The following is a 14,159-nucleotide window of genomic DNA, read 5'->3' on the forward strand; positions in this document are numbered from 1 at the left end:
CAATTCTTCATTGTATTTAAATGCCTTTGCACAGGCCTCCCTCCCACATAAGATTAGGTGTAGTTTTACTAAACAGTAGTGTGAGAAAGTGGCTCTATATATACTGGAACAGAATAAGGTACAGTGTGTATAGAGTCCACAAACCCCAGAGGTATAACAGAGGTTAAAGTCAGGTGTGACCTTACTCTCTAAAGTGGTAGCTTGGTCGAGCAGTAAGGCAGTACCAGAGGACAGTGTAAAGCACTTGTTGTACACACTCAGTCAGCAAAAGGTTTCACACACTCAAAGACTGAACTCCAGGCCAATTGTTTTTATATCAAAAGATATAGTTGTTTTATTTCTAGAACCAACAGGTATCAAAATATACTGTCCTCAATATGAGAGGTCTCAGATGAGTACTTTGCAGAAAGGCAATAAAACTTTGTAAATACAATAGGTACAGGGGTTGCAGTAGGCAACACAATTCTACACACAATTTAGCATTGAGCTCAATGGATTTCCTTATATAAACACAGTTGATTACTTTGTGGATTACTATGGTAATTCCAGGACCGGCTCCTAGGTTTGGTCCTGGGGCCTAAGCTGAAAACAGTTTAGCAAAAACGATTTAGGTATTGTAGTGATTTTTCAGGAATAAAAAGCTATTTTAAAAGTTCACACTTCGAAACTTTCCAACAGAAATCTGGCAATGTTATCCAATGAGAGAAAATTCAGGTTGCAGGTAAAGTACGATCTCGTTACTTTTGTAATCCAGTACTGGGCTCCTGGGGCCAGCACTGGGGTCTCAACTTAAAACAGGTTCGTAATTACGTTTCAGTATTTCGTATGATTTTTAAAGAATATTTCTAGTTTTCAAAAATAGACACTTAGAAGAAATTTCATAGAAAAGCAGACAATGGATTCCTATGGAGAAAATACAAGTTACTAGTAAACCCGCTAGGGATTACTTTTGCGGTTCAGTACTGGGCTACAGGGTACAGTACTGGCTCCTCTCCTGATCACAGGAGAGTATTTCGGAATTCGGATGATTTTATAAGAATATTTTACGTTTTCAAAAGTAGATCAAGTTCGCGCTCTATAAAACTTTATAAATATATATATATTTTTTTTTTAAATAGACACTTAGAAGACTTTTCGAGTCAAACCAGTCAATGTTATTCAATGGCAAGTAAGTGAGTTACCCGTTTCCTGGTGAGTACTCGACTGGTGAAGTTGTGGTTCTGGGCATAGACTCAGGGGTCCCCCAGTGTCAGGTAGGTACAGTTGGTTCACCCTCAGCGGCGCAGGGGCGGCCGGGTGCAGAGGTAGTTAGGCCCAATGTTATCCAATGGGGGACAGGGGGCCTCCGGTTGGTGGCTGCTGGCTAGCAGGCCACGCGGCTGTGGGAGCTGGGCTCCTGGTCACTTGCTTAGGACAAAGGAGGAAGCAGGATAGGACAAAGGTGGCACAGCCAGCGGTACTCGGGCAGCTGGGTGCAGGGTGCTTTTGAGCCGTCGGGCGCTCCATTTTATCCAATGGAAAAGGTAAAAAGGGAACAAAGGCTGCAGGCTTGGGGGCGGAGACTCTCCAGGGGCGACCAGCACGTCGAGAGGTAAGTTGGGATCTTGGAGCACAGGTAGGTACCCCAAAGGGAGGCACAGGGGGCTGTAGGGCGCCGGGTGCAGGGGTGTTTTTGGGTGTCAGAAAAGCTTACCCTCAGCTGGTCGCGGTTGGGACCCCTGATTCTGAGTCTGCAGGCGTCGTCTGGTTCATCGAGGAGGGTCTTTGGGCACTGGAGTTCGGGTCCCAGTCGCCGGGGGGGACGTCCTTGTGGTCTTGGATCACTCTGGCACGGGCCGGGCTCGGCGGGTGCAGAGTGGGCTGGTCCGGAGCTTCCTGGCTGGCACCAGGGGGGTTGTTGCAGCAGAGCCTCTGCTGATGGGAGTCCCAGGCTTTAAGAGGGTCAAGGCAGGCAGGTCCTCTGGGTGTCCCAAGATTGCTGTCCACAGGAGTCGCCAGGCTTTAGGCAGGAGCAGGTTCCAGGATCGACAGGCAGGTAGGGCTTAGGCCAAGTCAGTTGTTGTCGTCCTGTTGTTAGCAGCTGCACGGCGGGTCCTCTTCCTCTTAGTCTTCTTTCTTCTTTTCTTTATCTCCCGAAGGAAGGTTCAGGGAGCCCCTAAATACTGAATTTAGGGGCGTTACAGGTAGGACAAGGGCAGGGGCCAATAGGTCCCTGTCCTGGGGTGGGTACACCCCCTAGCCTGCTCCTCTCCTGTGGGAGGGGGGCAGGAGCCTAGCTGTGATTGGGCAGGGCTCCCCATCTTCAAGATGGCCGGAGCCTGGGGTCGTGCTCACCTCGTCTCCCCCACCTGAGGGGTGGGGTTGGCACGGGCTGGCACACCCCCTTCCTGATGTAGTTTTTCCCGCCAGTCTTCCCGCCAGACTGGGGGTCAGAACTGGTGGGGGCCAGTTGCTGGGTAAAGCAAATGGTCTGGAGAAGCTCACAGAGGCGGCATGCCTTTGAAGCTTCGCCCCTGCCCATCCTGGGGGAGGAGACCTAGCACCTCGCCCAGGATGTGCATTGTTGCAGGCCCAAGAGAGCGGGGGCTCTCCACCCAGGGGTCCAGCAGCATGTCTGCTGTGTGGCAGCCTCTACAGCCACTCAGCCCAAACGTGGATTGTAGGTTAGTTTTCAGGGGGCATCTCTAAGATGCCCTCTGGTGCATTTTACATTAAATCCCAAACTGGCATCAGTGCGGGTTTAATGTGCTGAGAAGTTTGGTAGCAAACTTGTCAGTCTTCAGTGTAGCCATTATGGTGCTGTGGAGTTCGTAATGACAACCTCCCAGCACCATATAATCTTAATTGCATCACTGCACTTACAGTGCCCAGGATTGGCCCTGGGTACTGTAGGGGCACAGGGCTCATGCACCTGTGCCCACACCACTGGCATAGGGCAACCAGCTAGAGGGGTGACTGAAGTATGCCAGGGCAGTGGGTTCTGTGGGCATGGCACACAGGGATGTGTACCATGTCGACTCTTTGTTAAGTTTTGTACTTAGACACTCAGCCTGCAAAGGCAGTGTGTGGGTGTCAGGGTACAGGGCCCCTGAGGGTGGCACAATAGTGCTGCAGTCCTCAGGGGTCTTCTCTGGTCACCATGCCCTAGGTACCTAGGGTACCATTTACTAGGGGCTGATAGGTGGCCAGAGATGCCAATTGGGGTTTGGTTTCAACAGTTTTTAGGGAAGGAACACAGGCCCTGGGTACCTGGTTGGCAGGAACCCAGGGCACACTCAGTCAAAGTACATCAGCAGTACAGAAAAAAAAAGGTGGGAGCATACCAGTGCAAGGAAAACGGCACTTTCTCACAAGTAGGTATCATCCAATTCACTCTAGAAACCACTACATACAATTATCTTTGAAAGCAGCACGGCATTACATCTACTTTTTGTCTAGGTGAGCACTTTCTGTCTATATTTCGTAATGCACAAGTTACTACTTGTGTAACAATATATCTGTAAGAGACATTAGTTAGTTATATATTCCTTACCTTAGAATATCCCCAGGAGTCAGAATGGATCCGAAAAATGGTGGCGTCCTGTGGCTCAGCGTCCGTCACTGGCGTCGTCCGCGCCGAGATGACGTCACGGAGAGTACTTGGGCACCACCCATGCGCGCTGACGTCAGTTCTGTACACGACTTTCCGCGCCAGAAACGCAGAGACCATTGGTGCAAAAAACTAGGGCCCTGAAAGGAATGACCTTAACCCTAGTAATCAGTTGGCAGAACGGGGAGGATGTGTGGGGCGGTAAGTAATCTATCACAAACGTCTCTTACAGATATATTGTTACACAAGTAGTAACTTGTGCATCTGAAAGAGACACGTTAGTGATAGATGATAGATTGCTTACCTTAGAATAGATACCCAGCAATACCAACCCCGGTGGTGGGTCTGCGAACAAATTACACCAAAAAGTCACGGAGCACAGGACGGCCAAAGTAGCCGTCTCTCCGGACCGTACTGTCAAGGCAGTAGTTCTTAGTAAACGTGTGCAGCGAGGCCCACGTAGCTGCCTCACAAATGTCCTGCAAGGGAACGCTGCGTCCCACAGCAGTAGTGGCTGCTGTCGCCCTGGTAGAATGGGCACGCAGCCGCACCGGAGGCTCCTTTTTAGACAAGGAATAACAAGCCTTTATGCACAGAACGACCCACTGAGAAATGGTCCGTTTGTGAACAACCCGGCCTTTCTTAGCGCCCACGTAGCCAACAAAGAGTTGCTCATCCGCCCGGAACTGTTGTGTGCAGCTCAGATATAAAGAGAGCGCACGTTTTGGGTCCAGACGGTGGAGCCTCTCCTCCTCCCTGGAAGGATGCGGAGGCGTAAAGAAGGTGGGCAAAGTGATGGTCTGCCCGATGTGGAAGGGCGTGACTACCTTTGGCAAGAAAGAAGGACTGATCCTTAGAACCACCTTGTCCGGATGAATGGAAAGGAAAGGAGGTTTGGCAGAAAGAGCCTGGAGCTCACTCACTCTTCTGGCAGAGGTGATAGCTACCAGGAAAGCGGTCTTTAAAGTGAGAAGACATAAGGGACAATTATGAAGGGGCTCAAAGGGAGCGCACATCAAATAAGTCTAAACAAGATTCAAGTTCGATTGAGGCATTATAAAAGGCACGGGAGGAAACGTGTGTCTAATGCCTTTGAGGAAACGGTTAACAGCCGGGGACTTAAAAAGAAAAGGCTGATCTGGAAGATAACCTTTGATAGTGTCCAGAGCAGAGCCCTGCTGGGCCAAGGATAGAAGGAACAGAAGGACCTCAGAAAGAGGGCCAGAAAGGGGGTCCACAGCCTTTGCTGTGCACCATGCCACAAACCTGTTCCACCAACAGGCCTACACTGTTTTGGTGGAGGGACGCCTGGCTGCCAGAATGACATCACAGACTTCGGGAGAAAGATCGAAAGGTGTCAACTGTCGCCGCTCAATATCCACACAGGGAGGTGGAGGCTGGACAGGTTTGGGTGGAGGACCGTCCCCAGCTGCTGCGACAGAAGATCCCCCTGAAGAGGAAGACTGATCGGGGGATCGAGGCTCATACTGAGTAGCTCGGGATACCAAACCCTCTGAGCCCAGTCCGGAGCCACAAGAATGACTTGGGCTCGGTCGCGCCTGATCTTCTTCAGCACTCTGGGCTGAAGTGGTATAGACGGAAAGGCGTACAACAGACTGCAACTCTACTTTGTGACAAAAAGCGTAGCCGAGCGAGTGCCGCTTTGGAAATACCAACGTGCAGAACTGATGACATTGCATGTTCTCTTCGGTGGCGAATAGATCTAACCAAGGCTCTCCCCACTGCTGAAAGAGACCTTGCGCCACGTCCGAGTTCAGACGCCATTCGTGATCCATCATGCACCGGCGGCTGAGTTCGTCTGCCCTGGCGTTCAGAGAACCTGCCAGGTGTTGAACCACCAAGGTAATGTCTTGGCGTTCCAGCCATGTCCAGAGGTGCAGAGCCTCCTGACACAGGGTCCAGGACCCCACTCCGCCCTTCTTGTTGCAATACCACATGGCGGTGGTGGTGGTGTCTGTGAACACCTGCACTACACTTCCCCGGACAGAAAGAAGGAATGCCTTCAGTGCAAGCCGGATCGCCCGCAGTTCCAGGAGGTTGATATGGAGCTGGGATTCCGCCGGAAACCAGAGGCATCTGATCTCCGCCTCTCCCACGTGGCCGCCCCATCCCAGAAGGGACGCGTTCGTCACAACTGTATGTTCCGGTTAGGGAAGGGAGAGGGACCTGCCATCTACCCAATCGGGATTCGTGAGCCACCACTGCAATTGTCATGCAGTGCCCTCTGAGATCTGAACATGATCGGAGAGGTTGCCCTGGTGCTGCGCCCAGTGGAACTTCAGGTCCCACTGCAGAGCCCGCATATGCCATCTGGCATGCGTTACCAGCAGGATGCAGAAGGCCATCAGGCCCAGAAGCCGGAGGGTCATCTTTACCGAAACCCGGGATAGAGGCTGGCAGATAGGAAACATAGCCTGAATATCCCGGACTCGCTGCTCGGGAGGATAGACTTGAAACAGCGTCAAATCCAGAACCGCTCCGATGAAGGGGAGCTTCTGAGAGGGACTCAGGTGCGACTTCGGTACGTTGATGGAAAACCCCAGCAACTGCAGGAGGACGGCCGTAGTCTGGAGGTGGTGGACGACTGCCTAGGGCGAGCTCGCCTTCAACATCCAGTCGTCAAAGTAGGGGAAGACTGACATCCCGACCGGTGCAGATGAGCCACGACCACTGCCATCACCTTCGTGAACACCCGAGGGGCACTGGTAAGGCCGAAGGGGGGAGCACGGCAGACTGAAAATGTTCTTGGCCAACCGTGAACCGCAGGTAATGACGGTGGGCCGGCAGGACGGTAATTTGAAAATAAGCATCCTGCAAGACCAGTGCTACCATCCAGTCTCCAGGGCCGAGGGCAGCCAGGGCCGAGGGCAGCCAGAGTCAGCATTTTGAATTTCTCCTTTCGGAGGAAGCGATTGACGTCCCGGAGGTCCAAGATGGGGCGCAGGACCGCCTTGTCCTTCTTGGGGACCAGAAAGGAGTGGAAATAACAACCACTCCCTACTTCCTGACCGGGAACGCACTCTATGACTTCCTTGGCCGGGAAGGCCGTGAATTCCTGTCAGAGAAGAGTCAAATAATCCCCTGACATGCGGTGGTACACAGGTGGCATGGCTGGAGGGGAGGACTGAAAGGGAAGGGAATAACCTTGTCAGATTATCTGCAGCATCTACTTGTCCAATGTAATTTCGCACCAGTGGTGGAGGTGGTGGCGGACCCTGCCACCCACCAGTGTGGGGTGCTCCCTGAAGCTCGGATTAAGAAGGCTTGGAGGTGGAAACAGCGGTGGTAGAGGTGGACTGACCTGCAAAATGGTTCCCAGACCCCACCAGGAGAACAACCTCTTACCAAATTGTTCCAGCCTTTTAGAGTCCTTATCCAGCAGAGCCGTAGGAAAGGCACTCTGCGACGTCGAGGCCTGAATGACCAGGCTCTCAGGCGTAGGGTGAGTGGTGAGGAAGACGGAATCACCAGGAGCTTGGCGGTGACGCCTGGCGACGTTTTTATCCACCAGCGCCCCCGTGGCCGGCCGCAACCAAGTGCCCAAGAGGACTTTGGTAAGGGCGAGGACGGCGCCAGGGCGGGAGCCGGCGGCGCTGCACCTCATGGCGCCGAGGCCGGAGCCAGCGGCGCAGGATCTTGTGGTGCTGAGGCCAGCAGGATCTGGACACGGGACCGCGGGCCTGAAGGCACGCCGGATGGAGCCTGAGGCCTAAAGAGGCGGTCCAAGGCAGCAAGAAACTCTTGCATCTGTTCGGGAGTTGCCGATGGACCCGGGTATGGCGGGTAGGCCGCGGGACTCCCAGGCTCCAGAGGAGCCGCAGGGGCAGAGCCCCTGTCCCCCTCGTCTGCCTCTGAGGAGCAACGGGGGTACGTCTGAGAGCGAACACGCTTCTTCGACTTCTTTTTATGGCATCGCTTACCGGGATCTGAAGGCGAAGCCTTGGAGCCCAAGGAGCGACGGCTCCAGTCCCGCGAGCGGTCGCGGGAACTGCCCTGGACCCAGAGCGGCGGTGTGACAAATACCGAACCTCCAGCAATTTCCGACGCTACTCCCGCAAGACCTTTGGGCCATGGCCCGACAAACCCGGGAGTGGTGGTCTGTCTCCAGGCAGTAGAGGCACACATTGTGGGGATCCGCCACCAAAATATTACGGTGGCAGGCCCCACAAGACTTAAAGCCGGGCATCCCTACGTGTACCAGGAGAAAAAGGGGAGACAAAAGCCTCAAAAGAGTAGTCAAAAAGTGACTAAGGTACGTGCTCAATCTGGATCTGCGCTTGCTGGCTCGGAAAAAGAAAGAACTGACGTCAGCGCGCATGGGTGGCGCTCAAGTACTCTCCGTGACGTCATCTCGGCGCTGACGACGCCAGTGACGGACGCGGAGTCGCAGGACGCCACCTACTGACGCGCAGGGGGACTGCTAAGCAAAACTTTACGGATCCAGTCTGATGCCTGAGGATATTCTAAAGTAAGGAATATATCACTAACGTGTCTCTTTCAGTTACTTTTTTAAGTGAACCAGTGCAGTGGTGTCCACACACCTAAAGTGTGGCTCCCACCAAAAGATAAACAAAATGGATTATATTTCAAATCATCAATTTCAGATATTTACCTTTTAAAACAAATAATGATCACAAGGATAGATTTCTCAACAACCAACATCAGTTGCAAGTACAATTCCCCAAACTCACAAGTGTTAAGCGTGTCCGGGGTAGAAACAGCTAGCGCTACATTTGAAGGTTGGTGCAAGGCCTAATTTCTTTGGATTCCATACTATGCATAGGCACCTACGTGCAATTCAGGAAACGACTTTTCAAATGAAGCCAAATAACTCAAGATGTTTAGAAAAGGCAGGGTCCTCTAAGTTATCGAGTACAAGTTTCCTCATGGTTCAGACAGAGCGTGGGCAAAATTTTAATTTCAGCAGAGTAATTTTGTTAATTCCCCATTACTCTGATGCAAAATTACCGAAAAGTATGCAAATACACCAGTTCACATAATTATGAGTAATCTGACACAAAAACCTTAAAAACACTACAGTCATAAGTTTAAGTTTATTGTGTGATTACTTAAAATCATTACTATAAAGAATTAAAAGCATATATTGTAAATTAAAACGTGGTTAGACTTTAAAATCATAGCAGCAAGAGGGTGTGTAGCCAGCTGTGCTGACTATATTATTGACAAATAAAGATAAAATATTACCATAGTTCATTCTTTGAGTCCCTGGTAAAAGTCATCTTTGCGGCGTAGAGTTTTGTTGTGGTGGGGCACGTCAAACTGTTATGCGTTCCCACTGTGTGGCATTTTTTCTTTCATTAGTGAAAGTGCTTGGTAGATGAATTTGCCGAAACTGGCCATGTTCTTCACCGTATCCAAGATGTAAAGCTGGCAGATGGCATCCTTTGTAGTAGTACGTGTGCCCAAGGAAAGAAGTATGGGCCTGAGATAGATTCAACGGGCTTCCGGAACCATTTTAGAACAGTGCGAACAGCTGCCACGCTTGGAGTTGTGAGTTCCGCAGAAAACCTGGGGCGATCTGTCCTGGCGATTTCTGGATTGCTCTGTGTGTAGTGACCCTTTACATGTGTGAGTTTCTATTCACTGGTATATACAGACTTCACATGTGCTTCCCAGATCCCTGCTGGTATCAGGTTCCCTCTGTTTGAGGTTCCGTGGATTAGATTGTTTAAATATCTACAGCACAAGCACAGGAACAAAGAACTTAGCAAGAGCAAGTGGCTACTACTGTACGTGTTCTGTTGTATTTAGCTATAGTTTCTTAGTGCAAAATACGTCCTCTGGTTCCTTTTGGATGCAAGAGTTTTGTGCTAAGAAAATAAACTACGCGAGTTATACCCACCCATAGTCCAGATTGTCCTTACTAGGCAATCAAAATACTGTTGCTGCAGCCAGAATCTTTTTGGCAGACTTGAGAAAAACTTCGAAGACTTAGTTTATCGGCATATGTTACAACTAGGATACATTTGTTTGCAACAATAACAGTTCTCTGTGTTACAGAGGGCTAGTTCCAATGGCTATCATTTGGTGGGCATGGGGGGACATTATCTAGAGAAGAAAGAAAGAGCAATGCCATTCCACCTTCAGCGTGCATTTCACTTATAACAGCATATGTTGAACTACAGAGATAAGTTACTTGCAAAATGAATCTTATCTTTAGAAATCCACAATGACCCAGTAGACATTAGTGTGTGCTCAGCAGAGTGACGAGTCGGAGTGCTGATAGTCAGTGATTCAGTTTCTTTTTTTATATTTCATTGCGCTTCCCCTAGGTCTGTTGCTAACATACTCCTACTGCATTTGGTGGGCTGTGGATATGGGGGAAGTGTGGAAAACAATCGCTCCTGTTATATCCCCAGCTTAGTCCCAGAATGAATATATTAGATATGATCGCTAAACTGTATGAGAATGTTCATCAACACCAGGATTAATTACCTTCATAAGAGCAAATTACTTCACCAGGGTGATAGATGCATATTTTCAAGCAAAATAGTTATGAGAAACATCCCTAGGCGACAGACTGTCATGCATACATTTTGAAGCAGTATCACCTGTACCTGGGGGCACTGCTGAACATTCGCAGTTGATCCACAAGACCTCAAGGATTCAACATAGAACACTATAAGCACTGATGACATAAGTACAGCTAAAATTCAGAATCACTCAAAGAGAAGGGAAGAGGATGATAAGGAATCTTTCTGAAGATGCATATTAATTATATAGAACATTGCAAAGGGTACGTAACTTGTTCTTACGGCTACTCGCTTCTTCAGACTCATTATGTGACCCACTCTCAAAGCAGTGTTAAGAAAAAGATCTCTGTAAAGGTATTACCTTACACAAAAACGCTCTGAACGACATCTGTAATACCTGAGATTCATTTCTCAAAAACATATCAAAACAGTAATGTTTTGAAAAAGAGTGCAAAGAAAGTGAGATGGCAGCTTGACAAATTGCCTCAATCTGAACACCCTTCAATAAAGAGTCAAAGTAACGAACTTTCATCTAGCCGAGTGGTCTTTAAAATCAAAAGGTTTGTTTTCCGACAGTCTTGCACACTTTTCTACATCAACTTTGAAATGCTTAGTTGTTGCAAGATAATGATTAATGCCCTGTGGCTAGGCTTTAGCTGTACCACTTTAAATAAACATGTATAAAATAAATTATTGGCTCTTCTAGGGTTGAGCATATACCATATTTCCTCCCTTTTCAACAGATAAGGAGGATGGTACAACTAAGGCAAAGAGAAAACCTTCAACACTATGGGTAAAATAAACCATGCTCTTAACATAACTAGTGCAAGGGAAGGCATGGCTTGGCAGTTCGGGCTGGACTGTTCCCATGAGGCACAGGGTCAGACTGATTTGCATATAGCCATGTCTGAACTGGGGTGGCAGAGTGGGCTAAAGAACGGTGATGGATTAAACCCAGATCTTTTGACTGGCTGTGAGTGTTTGATTGGTTCAGATGCTCCGTCCATTACCACCCCCTTTTGTACCGCTTTTGGCCGCCATAAGTGTGGCAGGGTATGCTCAGACGTGAGTCCCTTGCTCACTTTGCCACTGGATTCAAGCAAGCCGGGCTGAAGACGGCTGTAATGCCAGAAACCGGTCCTCGGAAGCTTGTTTCCGGTCCAGGGAAGGCATGGCTTGGCAGTTCGGGCTGGACTGTTCCCATGAGGCACAGGGTCAGACTGATTTGCATATAGCCATGTCTGAACTGGGGTGGCAGAGTGGGCTAAAGAACAGTGATGGATTAAACCCAGATCTTTTGACTGGCTGTGAGTGTTTGATTGGTTCAGATGCTCCGTCCATTACCACCCCCTTTTGTACCGCTTAACATAACTAGTTCCTTAGAGAAGGCTGTCAAAAGAGCAGAAGCTGATGGAAATGAGAGCTACCAACATTCCTGGAAAATGCATAGCGAAGAAACATGACAAATACTTTAAATGGTAATAATAAAGATTATTGAATGGGTGCTTCATGAGAAAAGTAAGAACCAAATAAAATTTCAAAGTCGAAATTAGAAATAGAATGAAGGAAACTAATTCTGTAACTAGTTGCAAAAACCTTAACATCACAGACAAAGATAATAATATGCCTTGGCTGCAAATACCCATTCATAGTGCCAAAACAGAGTACCTGTTCTGCCAGGCCACTGCTCTTACTAGTAAAGAATCCAAACTTGTCATTGGCACCACTCAAATCGATATTTTCTACTAGAGAGATCCCACTTTGGTGAGGGCCTTGTTAGCCTTGAACAGAAAAACCATTTCTTTAGAAAGAAAAGTATTAATATTTCCCAATCCAAGCATATACATTTAAGATCTGAACTTCCTGATCTAGGACTGGATGCGTCTGCTGAGAGCCAATCATCCTGCACAATAAGAGTCCATGGAAGAACATGGATGAATTCCAGGATTTCTAAATAGGAAGAATGTCTGAGCCAATCGTAAGCTGTCTAGATGATATGGTCACTCTGCTGATGAATCTTTTGTCCTACCTTTTGAATCAATTGAATTTTTTAGAAATTATATTGTAAATAGTATGGCCACACTATTCTTAAACTCAGTGAATCCAATCCTTCGGGGAAACCATCGAGCAATACGCATGACATTTCCTTTTCAGTCCTGCAGTAAAAAGGCCCAACTGAGGGAGACCACAAATACGAAAGATCATCTGCAGCACTTCTGTGGGACGTTCCGACTCCTGGCCCTTTATTATTGATCTACCAAGATCTGCTCTTGTGCTGCAGGAACCTGCTGTAAGAATTGCTGATGGACCAATTATTCTGTTGAGGACACATAAAATTTTCATAGACTCTTCATACAGAGGTCTTTGCTGTATATCTCCTGCTTTCCGAGTGTAACACATCATGTTTGTCTACTCCTCTTCAATCTGGACAAGACTAACTTTGCAGTTTTAATCTATAGAAGATGTATATGGAGACAATGCTCTTTACTGCACTCATAGCCATAAGAGTGATTCCATTGTATACGAAGCAGCCGCTTCAGCAGTAGCAATCTCTACAGGCCTGAAGCACCAGCAATATGCAAGATGCCACCAGAGCCGGTATCAAACTTGAAGACTGAATACTCCAAAAACCAAGGTACCACATTTCTACTCTTTCCAGTGGAAGGAAGGTCAAAAACACCTATTTTGTTTAACAAATCTGACACTTTTCGCTCATTTCCATAAAAATGGAAAGAACAGAAAGGGAAAAAATAACAAGAATAAAGCATCCGATCAAGAAGGTGCGATAAAAAGTAAACCCACGCAAGGAAAGCATTACATCTTTCAACTTGTTACATCATGTCGGGCAAGGGCACTTTATGTTAAGAATTATTTACAGAAATCCACTTACAGCTGTAAGCACCAATAACAAAAAATAACAATTTCATTTAAATGATAGGGAATAAAGAGAGAATGGTGGATCAGCGATATCAATAACTTCTAAAATAAAATGAATGTTAATCAGAAGAATCAGAATCATTCTTTTTCACCCTTCCTACACACTTGGACTGGTCGTCTTTCCGTAATTTGCTATTGACGAAATTCTTAAATGGGTTCCATATTTGTTCATATTTCACAAATATATCATACACTAATGTTGATAATTTTTCCACTGTATTCAGGTGCCATATCTTAATTCAATCTTTGACAACTTCCATTTGTATGCCAAAGCTAGTCTCACAGCCAATAACAAATGTCACTAATTGATACATGAATGAACGAAGCAGGTATTTGCCTTCATCACATCTGTAGCCAACAACTAGCATGAAATGAATCCAATGTAAGGAACAGAATTTTTTTAAAAATCATTATCGGTTTTTTTCGCAATAGGTTTTGACATGCTGGCATAGGCACCAGAGATGTGCAAGTGTGCCTTTTAGCCACATCCTTTCCAGCATCAGTCAATATCTCCTTGCACTGCTATCAATTGTTCAGGTGCTAACACACCGCGCATCAAATATTATAGGCATTCTCTTTACATTTAACGCCTATCGATGTGCTAGCCACTCTCGTCCAAATAACAGACAGTGTTTTCGGAGATAATCATATCCAATTCCTCCTCATACTTTTCCCTCTATTGTGGGACCTAGTTGACTGATTGTCAAACTGCTCTCCTATGTAAGTTAAATCTCCAGAGGCTTCCTAAAAAATTGTTGGGGTAGCTGTCAAACTTGGCAATTGGGATAAGTAACAGTCATCTCTGGGTGCTAAATGAACAAGTTACCTACATTCTGTAATGATTTTTCTGGATGATACTTTAACCACATATTCCTTACAACTGAGGGGCAGAGGTGAGGCCAAAGGATAGAATGGCAAACTGGAAATGTTCTGGCCCTACCACAAACAATAGCATCTGTGTGCAGGACGGGCACATGAAAGACTGCTTCCTCAAGTCCAAGGACACCAACCAATTACCCAAATAGAGGGAGAAAAGGACATGGGCCAAAGTCATGAACTTGAATGAGCCCTTCTGCAGAAAGGTGTTCACAGGGATTAACCACTCTGAATAATCTGCA

General features: G+C 47.6%; 1 protein-coding gene across 2 annotated transcripts in view; it reads right to left on the reverse strand.

The window, feature by feature from the left end:
- Window positions 1–14,159, reverse strand: part of CCM2 (CCM2 scaffold protein) — a 349,754-nt gene that overhangs the window by 92,630 nt on the left and 242,965 nt on the right. The window lies entirely within an intron of this gene.

Source organism: Lissotriton helveticus, chromosome 10 (genome assembly GCF_964261635.1).
Source record: "Lissotriton helveticus chromosome 10, aLisHel1.1, whole genome shotgun sequence".
NCBI classification, from domain to species: domain Eukaryota; kingdom Metazoa; phylum Chordata; class Amphibia; order Caudata; family Salamandridae; genus Lissotriton; species Lissotriton helveticus.